The sequence below is a fragment of the Suricata suricatta genome, chromosome 6, assembly GCF_006229205.1.
Source record: "Suricata suricatta isolate VVHF042 chromosome 6, meerkat_22Aug2017_6uvM2_HiC, whole genome shotgun sequence".
NCBI lineage: Eukaryota > Metazoa > Chordata > Mammalia > Carnivora > Herpestidae > Suricata > Suricata suricatta.
The window spans coordinates 64,272,106-64,292,100 of record NC_043705.1 but is presented as its reverse complement, the minus strand read 5'-3'; the positions used below and the strand labels follow the sequence as shown (position 1 = coordinate 64,292,100).

At 37.2% G+C, this 19,995-nt stretch overlaps 2 long non-coding RNA genes across 4 annotated transcripts in view; one reads left to right on the top strand and one right to left on the bottom strand.

Annotated features, from left to right (window-relative positions):
• LOC115294614 overlaps positions 1–19,995 on the bottom strand; it is a 273,223-nt gene that overhangs the window by 57,749 nt on the left and 195,479 nt on the right. The window lies entirely within an intron of this gene.
• The window catches only part of LOC115294618, a 41,425-nt gene continuing 33,284 nt past the window's right edge, over positions 11,855–19,995 (top strand). The window contains exon 1 of the long non-coding RNA XR_003910002.1: positions 11,855–11,901. This is a non-coding gene — a long non-coding RNA (uncharacterized LOC115294618). The remainder of the gene's footprint in view (positions 11,902–19,995) is intronic.

Genomic DNA, 19,995 nt, shown 5'->3' with positions numbered 1-19,995 from the left:
TGTTAATAAGGTTGTGCCCTGTGGAAAGATACTTCTTCATGCTAGACTTACTGTTCAATACCCAGGAGGATTATAAAACCATGTAAATGAAGGCGGGGGGAGGGCCCTTCTCAGTCGATCAGGGTGTATGTTTATACTACAGTCACGACAACTGAGCCGCCTTGGAATGAAGCAAGATCTCGGCAGGTATTGCGGATGTTGGAAGGAATTGCATGACTATGTCATTAGAAAACCATTTTTTTCCACTCTTTGAATTCTTTAACCAAAAAAAAAAAAAAAGACTTTGGCACAGAGAAGAATAGTATGTCTTTTAAACACTAAAAAATTCTCTCAGAGGCCTTTCCAAGATGTTTTGGATGGCTCTCTGCCTCTCACTCTCTGGCAGCCCCTCTTCCGTCAGTGTTTGCAGAAGGTCAATAAACCCTGTGCAGGCGGTGCCGTGGAGTGCATATGTGAGAAAACCTGCCGTTGTTGCGGTAAATGCAGCGTCCACAAATTCATTAGGAATGCATTTGTTCCTGGAAGTGCTAGCTATTCCGGTAACTGGCTGCCGCCAATGTTTTTAACCATATTCTCCACTTGTATGCAGATGTTGTAGGGCAGAAAACCAGGCTTCTGTTCTCACTGCCTGCATCAATTTGTAGTTTGTTACTTGATCGGCTCGTTTTACCTTTCGTCTAGTGTAAAGGTCAGTCTGGGACACTGTAGTTATGTCTGGGGCCTTCTTATTAGACTTTATGATGAAAAGGGGCTCTCTAGGGTAACAAAAACTATGAATCTACTTACTTGACTCTAAAGAAAATACCAAGCGAAAGGAAGGACTGAAAAATTGTAGGCAGTGTGAAAATTGGAGGAAAGCAACTTCTTTCTACCTTCCAGATTTTCTCATACACAATAGATGTATATATTTTCTATACATCCACCTATTTCTATCTAGCTAGACATTTCTATCACTATATATATAGTGATTCCATTAATGTTTTTTACAAGTTTTATTTTTAGTTTAGTCACCTATTTTGAGGGCGAGATAGCATGTGTGTGTGTGCATATGCAGCATGGGGAGGGGCAGGGAGAGAGAATCCCAAGCAGCCTCTACTTTCAGCACAGAGCCTGACACGGGACTCGATCCCATGAACTATGAGATCATGACCTGTGCCAAAATTAAGACTCAGATGCCTAATCAACTGCAGCCACCCAGGCACACCTCCATTACGCTGTTAATCATTATTTTGTTAAGGATTCTTTTTTTCTCTCTGAGAAAATAGGAAATCTTTCCATTCTTTATAAGGTAGCTTTCTGAATGCCAGGAGTACTTATAATCCAATGAGAAAAAATTTAAAAAGGCAAAATGAATTGTGTGCTAAACTGACCAGGATTGAGTGCACATATATCCCAAATCAAACAATGCTATTTTTAACCTGACCTCACTGCCAAGATGACAGGAGAAAACACTAAATAAAAATGGGACCACAGCCTTTTTCTCAGAAAACGACTCTGGTCTGGCTTTCTTGAAGTAATGTCACCTTAAGGGAGTGACGTCATTGAACCTCCTGTGAGAACAGTATCTGACACAACATGGATTCAGCTTACTTGTAACAGGCATATTAGGACTCGTGAGAAGTGTGAGGCCCTTCCATCACGAATGAAACACATCTGTCCAGGAAATACACTTCACCACGCCAAAATGCTTTTAGTGTATCTGCCCCCTGAGTGCCCTCTCAAGCTACAATTCCCTGTCAGCAAGTACCTCGTAATTCCTTTCCTTTTATGTTGATGAAAGTCTTGATCTATTATGCCAATACTGCATACTTTTCAGTCTCCCAGAAACTATTACTCAGTAATGTGCATAGGAGATCATGCTCTGTTACTTAGACAACCAATCTCAGCTAAGAGCATCAGCCCTTGCGGAAAAGCAGTAGCTAGATGGTCAGACTTTTTAATATGGCTCAGGTTCCACTTTGGGAAAGGGCGAAAAAAAAGAACAAGGCCAACAATGAGATTAAACAGTAGCGAAGATGATGCACTGTTCTTCAAGGGAGCCAAGATAAATGAGTTAGGGAGGGATTTGACTTGCTTTGTTCTCCAACCTAGGGACTTCTGAGTGTATCCACTGAGTTCAAGATAGGATGAGTCAGAGGTGGAAGTCCCCCTCGGGTTCCACTTAGCAGTAGCAACAGAGCCTCAGAATGAAGCCTGGGTGACCCCGACCCCCATTCTTGAGAACATCATAAAAACCCAGGTTGTCTCCATGTTTTAAGTTACTCAGGCATTCAGGAGCACATCATATTCACAGCCACTCTCAAGAGCTAACTGAATTCTTAAGTTTAAGAGTTTTGGGGTTAGTACAATTAGAGAAGAGTCATTGGAAGGGATCAAGGTCACAGCAATTTCTAAGCTGCACCGCTGTTCACCTAGACCATAGAGTCAGAAGTGTGAATTCGATTCAGGAGTGCCCTCAGGTGAAAATGGTTTAATCTACCACAGTTGATTTCTAGATGAATTGGGTATCATCAACTGTTCAGAACTTATGCTTACCCCCATGTACCAGCCACCATGTTTGGTACTGAGGTCACACAGCAAGTCAAAACTGGCACAGCTGCTGACTTCGTGCTAGGCAGCATTCTAAGCACTTGAAAAATACCTCATTTAGTCTTTGCAATGGCCTTCAGAGGGAGGTATTACTATTATTCCGATTTTACAGGTGAGGAAACTGATGCACAGAGGTTTAATCACCTGCTCCAGGTTACAAGACTCTTAGGTGGCAGAGCAGGGCTTCAAACCAGGCACTCGGCTGTACTTCTATACTCCACTGGGCCCTCACATCACGTGATCATTAAATACAATCGGAGACACCGTCGGTGAGATGAACACCACCGGCACAGTACACTGATGATAATATCAAGAAGACAACCCATCCCCTTCTGAGTCCCTGACCACTTGTGGTTAGGCCACTGAAACGCAGCCAAATGAGAGCTGAGAAATATCTATCAGCTCTTCCACAGCCCAAGCTTTGCTGGACAAAACCCAGCCCTTAGAATGTGGCTTTTTTTTTAGGTTAATTATTTAACCTTTTGTTCTTGAACTATCCAGTGAAAACAAAATGGAGTCTCATACTCCAAGTTCAGTATTTCAGATCCTGTATTTTATATCAAAAACCCACTCAGAAAAAAAAGGATATCTTTGAAGGCAGCACCAAAGTTTCATCAGATGGCATAAGGAAGAAACCTGCTTCATTACAGAAGTCCTCGACAGTTGCAAAAAGTTTCAAGCCATAGCCCTCGGTGGATATTTCTCAATGAATAATACAGGATTTGCAATAGACCTTTTAGCCTCCATGTCCCAGGCACCTTGAGAGGAGGATAATAAATCCCATGGCATAGATATAATTCAGATTTGCAACTCCATATTCATATGATTGTTTAATATTTATTGACAAGCACTATTTGTTGGAGGCCCACATTGGCCAAACATTTAAAGTAATTTCCCTCAGTAGAAAATCGTTTCTAAAAATAACTTGGCAAATAATTTGTAAGTGATGTTCTTAAGTAATCAGCATGCCATCTAAGGAAATGTTGAAGTCAGTATGCTATTTTAAAGAAAGAGCACACAAAAGTTTCCAATACAATTTATTATGAGACAAAGTCGTAGGTGGAAAAATCATTAATATTATTCTTGGTGGATATAACAGATAGAAAAGCACTCCATTTAAAACATCACTGCCAGAGTGACTTAATTATTCATTTTCGCTTCTGAATTATGTGTTCAAGCTTTGTAACCTTTTGGTTAAAAAAAAACCTGCCATTTACATTGTAGTTTGGGAGCTGTTTTTAATAGTTAGTAAAAGGAAGCAAAATGAAGAATTAAGTCATGGCCTCTATCATAAAGTAAGATGTGACCCAGTTTCTTTTTGATGCAGCTCTATTTTTTTTATCTATTTAATTCAAGTATGTACAAATACCTATATAACTAGATATGTAGTTTATACAAATCAATTACTGTCCTGGGTACTATTTCCAAGCATTGTAGGTTGAATAAGGTACAGCCCAGACTAAGAAATTTATAGCTCAGTAGAAAAAATAAGAGTTGTCTAAGAGTCACTCTCATAAGTGTGAGATAATTAGGTTGATAATATCAGCTATGTATTTGAAGAATTCAAAAGAAGGACCAGCCTATTTGAGACATCAAAATACATCCGAGAAGGGCTTTCAGCAAGAGGTCTGGACAGAGGTCCCTGGGGTGAGGAAAACAGGCAAGTATCCGAGAAAGAAACAACCCAAAAGCAAACATTAAGCATGGCATCAATGGGAAAAACAGTGGAGAGATAAATTAAATAGGAGCATAGAGTGCCTTAAAAAGGTTAAGGAAAGAAAAGTGGGTTAAACACTGAAATGAAACTTTTAGCTTGGACGTTATCTAATATGGCAAAGATCTTTTGAGAAGGGTCATTGAGTAACTGTAGTTACCCTTTATGAAAGTATGTCAGGCAGTGATTTGCAATATGGCTAAACTAGAATAAAAACTAGACATAGCAAAGAGGGTAAAGAGGGAGAGAGGAACTGGGGTAATATAACGAACTCACAGGACCTAAAAGGGCAAAAGAAGGAATAGAGCAAGAGAGAGAATTTGTGGTTCACTATTGGCGAAGAATTTCTCAACTCTATCATCTGATTAGATCAAGCCTGGGTTAAGGATTTTGAATTTCTACAACTCTTTTTTTTTTTTTTTAACTCTTGATAAATATGAGAAACATCCCAAGGAGAAGTATTGGTGCAAAAAAGATAAGCCTAACACTAAGCATCTATTTATCAGAAGCTGTAGGCAGTTGAATACTTGTGAGGCTGTAAAGAGAACCCCTCAGAAACACACAACATATTCACAAAAGTAGATTTGCAGCTTCAAATCACCAGAACAGATGCATTTTCTATGACAAGGACTATTACTAAAAATATCCTCTAGGTTTTTTGGGTTTTTTTTGTTTGTTCCAGATGAAAGTGCTACTTGGGTGAATTTGAGCTTTCAAGTTGAAGGTGCTACTATTGTTACTTAGATGTGTTCTTATTTGAGAGTGTTACATCCTGTGGCATTGAGTGTCTCCATGATAACAGTAGCTCATTCTTTGGTCCCTGGCACAGATTGGGGGGGTGGAGAAGAGTCTTATAGCCGACACTGACAAGGCTTGTGGCTTTCTAAGTTAAGGTCACAGAGAGTGCACCATTTTGTTATACTCTCTCCTCAGTAGTTTCAATGAATAAAACCACCACTTCTGAGTGATTGGCAGCTCAGTTCTATGTTCGCATTCCAGTTTAGCACAGTCCAAGTGCTAGAGATTTTGTATCCCACAGACTTGGACTCTAAATCCATTTTAGTCTTGTTGCTTACAAACTCTAATGTAAGGTGGAGAAATTTCTGCTTTAGAAATTTGGTATCAAATCTATCATACACTGTTATTTGGTTGTATAAATCTAAACTACACTTTTGGCAACTAGCAAAGTTGACATTCAGAAGTAGGGCTGCATCTTAATATCTCTTCTCTTGCTATCATGGGAAATCTTTTTTTTTTTTTTTTTTTTTTTTTTTTTTGTGAGAGAGCGTGAGTGGGGGAGAGGCAGAGAGAAAGGGAGAAAGTATCTGAAGCAGGCTCCAGGCTCTGAGCTGTCAGCACAGAGTCTGATATGGGGCTCAAACTCGTGAACCATGAGATCATGACCTGAGCCAAAGCTGGCCACTTAACTGACTGAGCCACCCAGTTGCCCCTATCCATGCTAATTCTTAATAACAGTTGATTTCATATATCACATTGGTAACAGATTTGGTGATTCCCATGATTCAAAAATGTACTTGGGTACCTGTTGCATACTAAGCATGTAGCCAGCTCTGAGGACTCAATGAAATACAAAGGAGAGTTTTATCCTAAGTGGTTTATTATCAAGGCAAAGAAATAGAAAAACATAGGTTTTCTGAGAAACTTTGTCCACAACCTTGAGAAAATATCTATTAAGTGTTCACTGAAGCCTTAAGACACTATAACTTACCTTGTAAAAGAAACTCATGAATGAACTTTCTAAATATTATTTATTTGAGCATTTTGGATAGTGTTTAGCCAGACTTCTTTTCAATGCCTCATTTATTTGCTCTCAGAAATCCTCACAAAATTGAAATATCAGTTTCTGGATAGTTGTTTCCAGAGTTTTCATGTTCCCATTGAAATTATAAGGGAAGAATGTAATAAAAGGAAGAAGCAAAGCTTATCAGATATTAGGTGTCCAAAGAAGATATTCTGATTTGGGCATGAAGTGAATTAATATGATGGTCACAATCTCTTAATTTTTTTATTAGAATGCAAATACAGACTTTTTCCTTAAAGAGTAAAAATTCCTATTTGTAACTGAAATTGTTATGGCAACAACTCAAGGTCAGGCAAAAGAATGGTCCAAAATAAAATGTAGCTCGACCTCCGTCTTAATAGTTTTCTTTCTGGAGCTTTTTCTGGCATTTTTGTCCACACGCAGGGACTCTAAAGTTACTGCACTCAAAGGTCATATTTTTATCATCATTTATCTGTAATTGAATATCTTCTAATAGGGTCAAATAATTATAAAATATTTCCCCCTATTTTACACAGAATTAGAGCTGAAGATATTAAATGATTTTGGAATCAGAAAGTGACTTTATAGTTCTCCAGACATTGTCTTTTAATGTACCATGATAAGTCTACTTTCTGTGCTCCATGATGATAACTTGGGCATAACTTAGATTCTTGATCACTTTCAGTTATAAGCCACACTATGATAATGATGATGATGGGAAGATAGAGGACAGCTAGCTAGCTATTTAATATTGACCCTTTGAAAGTCCAACCTCTACAAAATAAAAGCATCAATATCATATGCCATTCATGCCTCTTTTCCTCACTCCTATAAGTACTAGATTTCCTGCAAAGATAAGAGAGCTAAGCTTCAGGACCCTGAACTTTCAGAGTCCTTTTACAAGCCTTGTACCGAATACTGTATTTGTAATTCTGGGTTCTACTTTTTGAAGAGGGTTCCCATAATTGTCTAAAGCTCCCACAAAACCTGTATTCCCCTATCCCAAAATTTAGATCTAAGGGCATTTGGCCTGAAGGATAAATAATAAGGAGTGAAGGAGCTAATGTACCCTTCAATCCCCTTCTTCTCCCTCACTTGTTTCTACCCCTTACACCTCCAGAGTTAGGACAGAAGAGAGGGGACTAAAAGAAAAAAGCACTTAATAGCAACCATTGGTGGTTCCTTCTTGGCTATGGACACCCTCTCTGAGACAAGCACAGAAACGGTGGCCCTTTTTGGGGGCAGACAACTAGCATGGGCAGTGCTTTCTCTAGATGACCTCACATGACTTCCTACAAGCCACCTTTCTGCTAGGTCCTGGCCCCTGGAGTCCACTGCACAGCCTCCTCTTACTACTGTCTGGCCAGCCTCCTGGATAGGGGACCTGTAGAGAGCTCAAGGCTGATCATCTGTTAGGCAGCCTCCACAGCCTTGCTGGAAGAGCCATGGCAGAGGAGGTGAAGCTGATTCTCTCCCTTTGTCTGTCATTTCTCCAACTGTCTTCTCCATCTATTCAGATAATATCAAGGGGAAATTAGCCAGTCTGCTTCATAGACAAATATCCAGCCAATAAATGACATGCCAGTCTCTCTCTCTGAAAAACACTCCCCACATCTCTAAGAGTGATTTCTTTGGAGCCCTTTCATTTGGTTGAGTGAGGAGAGGGTATACAAATTCTCCAAGGTAAATATTTCTCCTTTCACAAATTCTACTACTTCAACCACTCTTTGTGAATTTTAGTCTTACCTTTATACAAAGCCCGGTTGGAGTAATGGGGATGAATGTGAAGGATATATCTGACAGAGATGGTATTTGGCAGCCTACACTATTATTTATCAAGTATCAGCCTTGAGGTCTTAACTAAAATGCTGAGAGAATGGTAAGAGTCTTAAGCAAATGATAATTATAAAAACCTTTTTTAAAAGTTTATTTATTTTGAGAGAGAGCACAGGAGCATTTGGGGGAGGGGCAGCAAGAGAGGTATAGAGAGAATCCCAAACAGGCTCTGCACTGTCAGCACTGAGCCTGATATGGGACTCAATCTCACAAACTGAGATCACGTCCTGAGTCAAAACCAAAAGTCAGACTGAGCCTCCAGGTGTCCCTAAGGACTTCTTGAAAATAAAACTTGTATTAAAAGGTTTATAAACCTTTAAAAAAAAAACACATGGCAGAGTGGGGCTCAGTTGGCAGCAGGTATATGCGCCCATGAAGCCACTCACGTCACGGACACCAGTGAGTGTCTTCACTCTACAGACCCTCTAGCACATGTTCCTGTCTCAACAAATCACCCCAACTCCAGCCGTTTCTTTATGATTTCATTTCCTGTCCAGAAGGAGGGACTCTGTTAAATGAAACATGTGCTTCACTGCCTGAAATGATCTAAATGATGACAGTAACTGAAATTAGATATACAGAAAAAAGGAGTAAGTTGTGGGTGAAGGTGGAAAAATATTACTCACAGGAGGGATAATGATAATGACCAGCACATTCTTATATAGAAAGATGCATAAAAAGGAGAGCCTAGGTGACTCAGTAGGTTAAGCATCCCACTTCAGTTCAGGTCATGATCTCACAGTCTGTGAGTTCAAGCCCTGAATCGGGCTCCATGCTGACAGCTTGGAGCCTGGAGTCAGCTTCTGATTCTGCGTCTCTCCCCACACCCTCCCTCCACCACTCACACTCTCTCTCTCTGTCTCTCTCTGTCTCAAAAATAAACATTAAAATTTTTTTCAAAGATGCATAAAGAGAATGATTCAGTCATTGAAAAATATAGTTTATTAAACACTTTCTTTGTCCCAGGTTCTATGCTAGATATTACTCTCATATTATCCCTCAGTAGAATCCAAAACATTATTTGTGTTTCACACACACACACACACACACACACACCTTTTAAAATACAATAAACATCACACTTATCATTTGTGGACATAAGCAGGGCTGGACAAGTCTATGTATATCATTAAAAAATTTGAACACAGTGAATCTCAAACATTTTAGACAAGTCATTCTCTGTGATATTTGTGATTATAGATTTATCTGAAGTTCATCTATTGCTAAATAATTTTTCCAAAAATTGTGTTGCAAACATACTTAGATTAGATACAGCTCTGGAATATTGCAATTTTGTTTAGTTACATGTACCGAGTGCTATCTGTGTTGTTCACCAGTCTCCAGGTTTATAGTGTTTGTAGCACGTAGTAGGTACTCAGTAAATATTTGCAGATGGAGTGAATGAGTGAATGAATGAATGAACAAATGGTTTGCCCCAGCCTTTCGTCGATCCAGAGTGGTAAAGCAAGCATAGTGGGACCTGAGCATAACTTGCCAATTACACTTTTTGTTTCTTGGGATCCTTGCTACTATGCACAGGGATTACACATATATTTCATGATTCTCAGCCTCCTCTAAGGTTTGTCACTCTATATGTCTATGGGGCAACCAAGTTTATCTTCTCTCCAAACGGACTAGTAACATTCTTAGAATGGCAAGGGGTGGGTGGTGGGCCATTCTAAGGAGGAGTAGAGAGAATACTTTCTACTAACTCCTAAGTAGTGAGTCCCTTTCAAACATGAAATAATATTAGTTAATTAATTAATTATCTATTTTCTATTCTTCTGTTATATGGCTTGTTCCAGCACAGGCAAATTAACAGTACTTAATTAAAAATCCAAAAATTAGAATAGCTATATATTGTGCTCACAAAAGTAGCTCAGGACTTGAACTTAGATTCTGAATTTTATGTAGGAATTAAAAATCCATTTGCTTAAAAAACATAAAGTTAAGCAATATTTTTAATGGTTTTTAATGGTTCTTGGATAACATAGTGATGCTAGACACAAAATTTTCATTAGTTTGAAATCTTAAATACTACAATATTTCTTAGATATTTTTGTATCTTGTTCCTATTTTTTAGTGTATTATGAGAATCATCCTTAATTTAATTTATTTTTATTTTTTAAATATAATTTGGTGTCAAGTTGGCTAACATACAGAGTATACAGTGTGCTCTTGGTTTTGGGGGTACATTCCCGTGACTCACCGCTTTCATGCAACACCCCGTGCTCATCCCAACAAGTTAAAAATAATTTTTCAAAACTATGTTTCTCATACCACATACAGGTAATATGTTATAATGCTTTTTAAATGATTTTATGATGATACTATCACCAATATATACATGTAATAGGGAAGAGGAAAGACAATGAATAGCTTTCTCTTGAGGACCATGCAACTTGCTCTTTGGTATTAGGGGTGAAACCCCTTAACCTTTTATAGATGTTTTTCTCCTCATGAATTGGTGAATTTGCCTAAAGTGAGTCACAGTGTTACCTGGAGCTTCTATGGCAATAACTTTCCAGAGTTACCATTCAGGCTTTATTGCCTGAATGGGTGATGTGAACTCTATGTTATTTTTCTCCTTCCATGACAGTTCTATGGAGCTAACCTTTGCCACTCCATAGAGCTGCATCTTAGGATTCCTGGCCATTCACATATATAATAGCATTGTATTTAATTTCTGAAGTAGCATGGCTAGTGGTAAGTTCCTCTAAAATGCTAGTAACCAGAAATAACAAAATACCACATTTTTGTCCTTTCACTTCACTGGGGCTACAATTAACCTATTATTCACTTAATTCAAATATAAAAACAAAACCCACTAAATATTCAAGATGAAAATGTATAGTGTGTTATAGGATTTTTTTAACCTCAAATTGCTGACTGTATTAATTTGCCTTTTCATTTAGTATCTGCTAACCTAGGGAGGAAAGCAGTATCTCAAGACAATTTTATAGTGATAAGGGCAAGAATGTATTGACAAGGAGAGACGCTGCAGGTGATGAAATCTGCTTATCTCAGTGAATACAATGATAGCTATAGGCCTAAAATATTTTTTAAAAACTCCTAACACACTTTTCTGTAAATACACAAGAATGATGTAAATTGTATTACCAATACGGTATTTTTAGGTTGTGTTTTTTATGGTTTCCACATTTGGACGGACACAAGTTGGTTGCCAGAAAACAATGTCCCTAATCACTCTCTAACCAAACACACCAAGCCGACTTTCTAACGGCATGAACAGGATTTCCCTTCTCACGACAAGTATGGTTTTGAAACCAACAAACTTTAGTTTACCCTTCAAGAAAAGTGATTTATAGGAGTAGGAGTTGGTGTGAGGGGGAGAAAAAAAGAACCCTACTTTACCCAAAAAGGAGAGGAGAACCTTGCCGGAGGCAGCATTGTGACATTGCCAGTGCGAGAGGGTTGTGAAATCCTGAGTGTGTGTTTTGTGGTGATGTCTGAAAGTACTCGTTACTGTACTGATGTCTCGCTATCATGCGTCTCTATTTCCGGATTTACTTCCTTATAATTGCGAATGAAAACAGGGCAATGAGGAGTGTACAGGGCTCCACTTCACGTCTGTTGTTTTTATTGATAGATGGCTTCTCTGGAAAGCTTGAAAATAAGTCTCTTCTACTTTTAGGAAAGAAAATATATTCTATCTTTTTCTAATTAAATAAATATGACTATATGTGTTAAGGTTGTTTACCTTTTGTCCTATAAGCTATCAATTTCTTTATTCCTCTAACCCTAGGAATCCATTAAAACCATTCTCTATTAAGGGGCATTTTGCAAATAATCAAGAGACTAAATCACAGTAAGTGAGGAAAATCAGGGCAGCCTAATAGTAGCCAAGCTCTAAATAGGACTACAAAATAAAAATAGAACATGTGACTCACAATACAGTACTAGCTCTTCGTCTTACAGATGTTCCCAGCCGTCAGGATCAGTGTGGGCTATGACACTGGTAAGTGGGGGCTAAATGTGTTAAAATTTGGACAGAATGAGAGGCTTTTTTTCTCAGACTCTTCCTATTACCTCATTTACTTTATGTTTATAGAATATACAGAAACCTTTGTCTATTCATTTCTTATTTGCCTTAATAGCAAGCTTTCGGTGAGTCTTTAATTAGTAACAGAATGGCCCCCTCTTCTAATGGCATTTTAGGTTTATGAAACACATCTTAGGAAACAAGTGTCTGGCTTTAGTTACTTGCTAGCTAAGTGTTGTCACCTCATGAGACAAACTTCACCAATGATTTCTGTCAGGACACACCAAGCATAGGGCCAACCAGACAAAAAAGACAGCGTCTCTGCCCATGGAAGGGACACAACGGGAAGGCTGTCATGATATTTATATTCCACCTACTCAGAAGACCAGTTGAGGAACTCCATATGGACTCCAGTTTGCCACTAGCCCACAGAATTGAGATTTCTTAACTGGCTTAAATTAGGAATTTTGGGATAAGTATAAAACTTTGAAGATATTTATTTTCATAATTCTAAGCAGTTTATTTTCATATAATTCTTCTCATCCTACCCAATTCTCTTTAGCAGACACATTAAGTAAAGGAAATGCGTTCTTAGAAAGCTTATAGAATAGAGGGCAAAGTATAATCAGAAAACATAAAAGGACACTGTCAAATAGCTCCGAAGGTGCACTGATGAGAGAAAAGGTGGCTATAAAGTTTCAGACAAGAACAAGAAGCTAGCCTACATGGAGTAGACTGGCTGATTTGAATTATCTTAGGGGACTGAAACCCCTTCCTCTTACTTCTCTACACTGCCCATGCAGCAGGTGGTACAAGTCCAGTTCCCCAGTAAGTTCCTGTAAACAAAACTACTTATTTATAGACAGCTTCTCAGTACTGTTTTCAGGAGCTCAGTCAGACTGCAACTCAGAGTCACCTATCAACTGCAAATAAATAAATAAATAAATAAATAAATAAATAAATAAATAAATAAATAAAGACATAAAGCCATGTCTGCAAAATTTGCTTCACAACTGAAACTAGAGAGGCATTCTATGTATTTGAATCATGATTAAGAATTGGTGTAGGAAAAGATAAAGAAGCCCATGAGCCTCTGCTTTGGAACAAAAAGAAAATTGGGCTGACATCATGGAAATCTGCTAGCAGACCTAAGCAGAATTTGATGTCTGTACTTCTCCTTTCTATTCTTTTCTTCTTTTTGTTGAGCATTCATGGGAACCAGCCTTGATGGAGGAATCATTGAGCCTTGGTTTACAGATATAGAGTGGAGAACTAAGATTATTGAAATATTGAACACTTCCAAAAAGCACTTTGCCATGTTTATTTATATTAGTCAAAGTAAAGTAACAATTTCAATGATAATGCCTTATTTTTAAATATACACATATTTCAACATATTTGCATTTATTCTCATAATCCTCCTTATGATATACATAGTACATAGTACAGAGTAACTCAGCATATATTTCAAAGGTAAATTCCTCCATTGTTTTATTTTTATTTTTTAAAAATATTTTAATGTTTATTTTTTTGAGAGAGAGACACACACACAGAGTGAGCAGGGGAGGGTCAGAAAGAGAGACACACACAGAATCTGAAGCAGGCTCCAGGTCCTGAGCTGTCAGCACAGAGCTTGATGTTGGGCTCAAACCCACAAACCGCGAGATTATGACCTGAGCTGAAGCTGGACGCTCAACTGACTGAGCCACTCAGGAGCCCCAGTTCCTCCATTATTTTAATCTAGACTAGTTTTACATAGATAAAAGTATGAAGAAAGAAGTTTACTACCTAGGATGGATTAACAAAATGGCAGTTTTTAATGTAATGGCTGAATTATATCACTTCATACATTCACCAATTTTTTATTCATCACCTTTGTTCTGAAGTAGATACAATTGCAAAGGTATATAAATAGAATCTTACTTTTCAGAAACTAAAGTTCACCAAAGAAATAAGTGAACTCTATTCAAGCAGAGATATATTTGCTCAATGCTGGCACAATAGGCACTTATTACATATTTACTGAATAAGTGTATAAAACATAAAACCAAATAATTCCAATATAATACAGGATATAAGTCCCAAACATGATTAAATGTTACAGGGTTTCAGATGAAAGAGTAATCACTTTTAGCTGGATGATCACTGAAGAATTCAAGGATTTAAATTAGGGAACGGTTCAAAATGGGGACTTGTTTGGTAGACAAAATAGAACAAAGATAAAAAAAAAGACTGTATGAGGATGAGTAGAATGTAGCATGCAAATTAACTGGCATCTAAGAGATCAGTTTGAGTAAGGTGGGGAAGCAATGGAAGAAAATGGATTGGAGAGCGATGACAAGGCTTATTGTACTGAGGGCTTCAAACCATTTTTCTGTACCAGTGGACTCTAGGTCTCCCAGAGTGCTAAATTTCTTTTTGACCATTCACCACAGTGTGTGTTCGTTTATACATTAGGATTTATAAATTAAACATATTATCTACCTAACTAAAAAGATACACACACACACACATATACATACACACACATTACAAGTAGAAAATTATAAGTGCCCTATAGCTACTATACTTTTATATAACACATTATAAATGTAATTATTTTGTACATATTTGCTTAATATATACCACCTGTGTCCGCTATCAAATTGTAATCTCCATGAGAGCAGAAAACTTGGCATTATTGTTCTTTCTGTATCACAAGAGCCTAGTGCAGTATTTGGCACAGCATAGATGCTTATCAACTTTTTGATGAAGTAATACACTGAGCAGTTGATTAAATTTATTTTGAAGTGAGAATACTTCAGAATAGAATACTAACCTGGAGTCATCAAACATCTTTCACATTTCCCACTAGAGACTTATCATCTATCTACCATTTTCTTATAAAAATAAATCTTCAGTCTTGGAATTATCAAAGACAGATTCCATATTTAAAGAAAAGATGGAAGAAAGAAGACTGCCACATCTTGAAGTATAACACGGAAACTTTACTAACATATTTCACATTTCCTCAAACTGAAGAACCAACCAGTCTAGACATTTTTCCCCACAGAAGACGGATTTAAAAAGAATATAGAATTCAATTTGTAATTTCTTTTTATAAAACTAAGTTTCACAAAGTGTGCTCTTTTGAACCCAAGTGTTATCTTTAGTGGCTTTCACAATATGAGGGTTAGAAGGGGAAGTTGGAGTAGGGGTACTCCACACTATTACTTCCACTAGCCATTCTTAATATTTTCTATCAATATGGGTACTTTTTACAAGATGCCATTTGAAAAGAGGATTTAGGCAGCTAAAATAATACTTTAAAAAGACACACTAGTTTAAAGTTGTTTACCTCTCACAGAATCCAACAGATCCAATTAATAACTTTGTAAATGCTGCATCTTAATAGTTTGTTTCATTGGCATGTGTATATGACAGCACACCTACTCTTTCATCTATCAAAGGGCTGCTGAATCTAGAGTAAAATTAATAGGTAAAACTAATACCTTCATCAAAGAGTAGTTTTATCCTTATAAGTTTTTGGTGGTTTTCCTGTTTGCCTTCCCAAGTCCATCTCCTCCCTTCTATTTTCTATCACTTGGACTTTCTTGTTTTGGCTTCCAGTAGGGAGTCAACAACGGATGTGAGACACTGGAGGGAAATCAGGGTGTGGGAGGAGAAACAGGTCATGGTTTATTGGCCACTCCCTCCCTGCATTGGCCCTGTATCTCTGGCAGTAGCTGCATCCCTCCTTGGCTCCCATGGCCAGATCTTTCTCCACAGTTCTGATTCTCAGAGAGCTCTAATAACACTGCTTCCCTCTCTTCAGCTCCAGAAGGTGACAACTTCCCGCCCTTGCTGCTCTCTGGTCTTCACCAGCCTTTCCTGATTTCCTCACTCCTCTCACATCTTTAATCCTTTGTCTCTTTTTTTTAGCCATCTGGTGAATTATATTCCCTACCATGACTGGGATTGATACAAAACTTAATCCTATTAAAATATTAGTAAGACTTAAATTATAAAAAATAAAATATAAAAAATAAATATAAAAACGAGGATGTTTAAAAAATGGTTTCAATATTGACTCTTCTTACTATGTTTCCTGCAAAAAACAATGAGGAAATAAGAACTATAGAAAAGTGAATTAATGCCATGTCCATGAAACATTCAGAAATATTATAATTTCATTGAAAATAAAGGTTCACAACTTCCCATATCCACCTGCATGCAAGCCATTGGGTGACAAGGCTGCATAACTCACTTCAAAAAGCCAGGGAAGACTAGGAAATGTCCCTGAAAACATTCCAAGAGTAACATTTCTGCCTGTGCATATGTGTACATTTTCTATACAAAAGCAGAATATGTAATGATTGGAGGCCTAAGATATGAGTAAATGAGTAGTATCACAATATTTCTGTCCAGGTGTAAGTATCAGATACTGCCTATATTTCAGTGAAAAGTACAGTTGGTGAGCACTTTGATAACCATAAGTAGCATTTAAGTTTAAAAAGTGTTGCCTCTGGAAACCTTGCAAAGAAAATGACATGAAGAAATTTTAGCAAGACTAAATAAATAAAGAACATTACTGTATGTTTTGAACATATTCTTGAAAAGAAATCATAGAAAGTTTCCATAGAGCTTTTTTGAAAACATTGACTAGTTATTTTTATATAGCTGTAAAAAAAAATTAGCTGCCTCTTTACAAAGGAATAAAGAGAAAATTCTTGTGATTAGTTTTTAAGAAAATCTTGTTTTGAGAGAAACATTCAACAATTCACTCTATTACTTTAGGAACTATAAAGGAAAATCTACAAAAAGAAAATAGATATTAAAAACAAAGGTAATACTGGAATATATAGTAGGATTTAAATAATTATAGCACAACAATGTCTAAAAATACAAAGAAGGTCTCATCTAGATCAATCCTTAGTGAAAATGCAGGACATCTTCTCTTGTTAAAAGTTGAAGACAACTAGATTATTGGCTTCTGTCTGCCTCAAATTACTAAATCCAAAGCAAAAATGACAAAACAAAACAAAAGGAACCTGCCAGACAGTTCAGGGCAATTTTTGTCTTTGTCAAGTAGAATCCCAGGACTGAAATAACAGAATGTCCCTGTGGTTTCTTCAGTGATGCACATGAAAGATGGCTATGATTACAAGAAATTTATGAGAAATAGCAGTATCTTGCCCACAGTTTACCCACAACAAAGAGACTGAGCTTGGGTCAGAGGTGAGCTTGCCTACGCTGAGTTTGTATGGCAGAATGACCTAGACCACTGTGAATGTATGCTAGCGTCAGATGGGAGATTGCTTATCTCACAAACACTAAATTCAGAGAAGCAGCATGGGTGAGCAAATTACATTATAAGTCATATTTGCAATGTTGGGCTCTGAGAAGACTGATCAGTGGGAGAAGGGGGGTTCCTTTTATGAAGAAGAAAATATGTCTTAAAAGAGAATAACATCCAGAAATAAATCTCATGAGATATCAAAACAATAGAGCCATTTTGGAGTTTGAAACAGCAATGTTCTTCTAACCCTGTAATTTTTTCATATATATGATAAACTCATTAAGCTCATCCCTTTATGCTGCTTTCTAATCATGACATGATCCCTAGGTTCTTCCAATTCAACTTCCAATATCAGCAATCAATTGAAAAGCTTCAGAAAAGCCTCTCCAAACTTCCTTTCCAATATTCAACATGAGTTATCACCACTGTCATTGAAACTGATAATGCAAGATAGCCTTGGTTTTCCTTCTGTCTCCCCAACTGTGCTTTCTCTGACAACATTCCTCTTCTTCTCTCCCAGGTACCACTATGCCTACAGAACAGACTCCCCCTCCCCCATTTTAGAGAGACAACATGTGCAAGCTGGTGGGGAGAGGCAGGGAGGGAAAAATCTTAAGCAGCTCCATGTCTAATGTAGAGAGCCCAATGTGGAGCTTTATCCCACAACCTAGGGATCGTATTCTGAGCCAAAGTTAAGAGTCAGATGCTTAATCAAGTGAGGCACCCAGGCATCCTTAGAACAGACGTTTTAAGTCAGAGAGTCAACTGTATGTTTGGAGTCTTGAGATATGAGACAACGCAGTTTGTTTTACAGAGACAGAACTCTATCAGCAACCAGTTCCTCAAATTATTATTGAGATGGTTATTAAGTTTTCTAAGCTCAGGCAAAATAAATCACTGCTAATAATATTCTCACTTAAGAGCAGCTTATTATTTTTGTGGAATGTGTGTGTGCACAAAAACAGTCATGGACAAACTCTTGGGCACATCACATCAGAACTTTGCAATTAAGAATATATCTATAATGCATAAATTCACTGTAAAATTATATATTAAGCACCAATATAGAAATGTGTTCAATATGATAGGCATACTATTTACTCCCTGTTTTCAGTTTCTTACCTAAGAAATAGTTAAGTAACAGGCAAGGTTTGTGAAAGGTTATAATTATTAGAAGAAAGTTAATTTAGTACAGCAAACAAATTAGCATCAGTAAGAAACCTTTCTCAGTACATAGGCTTAACTTAGAAAATCTGGTGGGGTAGTTTTCATGGTAAACTTTGCTATTGGTTTGTGTAGTTTTTTTTTTAATATATACTTAAAGGGAACACAAAATATTGTCCTAAATTACTTTTTCTACCAAGTTTTACCTGTCATCAGGTTTTTACCTGTCATCAGGTACACATTTGCTTATATGCTTTGAAAGTGACCATGAACACTGGTCCTGCGTCCCCTGCTCCTCACCTTGTAAGATCCTTGGCAGCTTTCCTATTTCCTTGGCCTCCTCTGACTTCTAATTCCTGAGTGACCCTACTGAGTAGGTGCTATTTTATGAAATTCTCTTTTATTATCAGAGGGAACCAATTGATCATAAAGACATGAGTCCTTGAAAGGTTCACAGATTTGCTCAGCTCAAGGAGAGAGAGAACTGACTGAAACATCGCCTCTTCACTGACATAAGGTGTAGAGCACCTCAGCCTCATGAAGTATTAAACTAAAAAATACCTAACGCTAAAGCTTTATGCTAAATCACATAATATTTGTACTTTACTCCTATATGGATAAGTAGTAGCAGCAATCAATATTTTAATAAAAAGTTCAAAGAAAGCATTGCATTGGGAAAATACCTATTTTTTCCAGTGAATTGGGAAAATATTAATTTTATGAGTAGAACACATTAGTACAGCTCAATGATGACTTTCTGGAAAGGAGCTTGCAAATTTCTTTGCTGGATCACAGAGTAATAAAGCCATAGACTATAAGAGATGGAACATGGCTTATACATTATTAATTCTAACCCTTTAATTTTTCACATGTGAAAAATGAGGCTCAGATAATTTGGGTAAAGTTCCTGTATTATATAACTAGATAGAACAGAACTAGGATTCAAGAACACAGATATTCTGATTCCACATTCTGCACAATTTTCCTTACTCAACAATCTCTTCAACCTTCTGCCTACATGGAATTTTTCTCTTCTGAAAACATCGACAAAGTATAAAAGAGAAATGTTGAAGTTCCAAATGACCATTAATAGATACTTGGTTTACCATCTTCTTTTTCCTGGCCCTTAGCCAGCTATCCCAATAAAATTGTAATGAAAGAAAACAAAAACCATTGCTCAGTAATGATCTTTAAAACTCAGTGGCTAGAAATACATTAGGATATTACTAAAAATTACTTAAACAAAATTCTTTTAATAGCTTTCAAAATCAACCTTTGAACAAACAATTCATTGAGGTATTACATGACCTACATGCTAACAGGTAAATATTTGGTATTCGAGAGGCAAGAATTTAAGCTGGAATTATAAATGGATTTTAGAAAATATGATTTCTTGAAATCTTGGTATCCATTAATTTTTGCCATTTTTGTGTATCCCAAATACCCCAGAGTTTAATGGTAGTATTCACAAAGTTATTTACTTGCAGTTTTGCCTTTCCTTGAGGCATTTCTAGGTGCCCAAAACTATTAATAAGGATGAATAAATAGACACAAATGAGCTTCTTTTCAGTCATTTACAATTTAGTCTACTATGTGCTAATCCTGTGTCCTCCGTTAATCAACCCCAA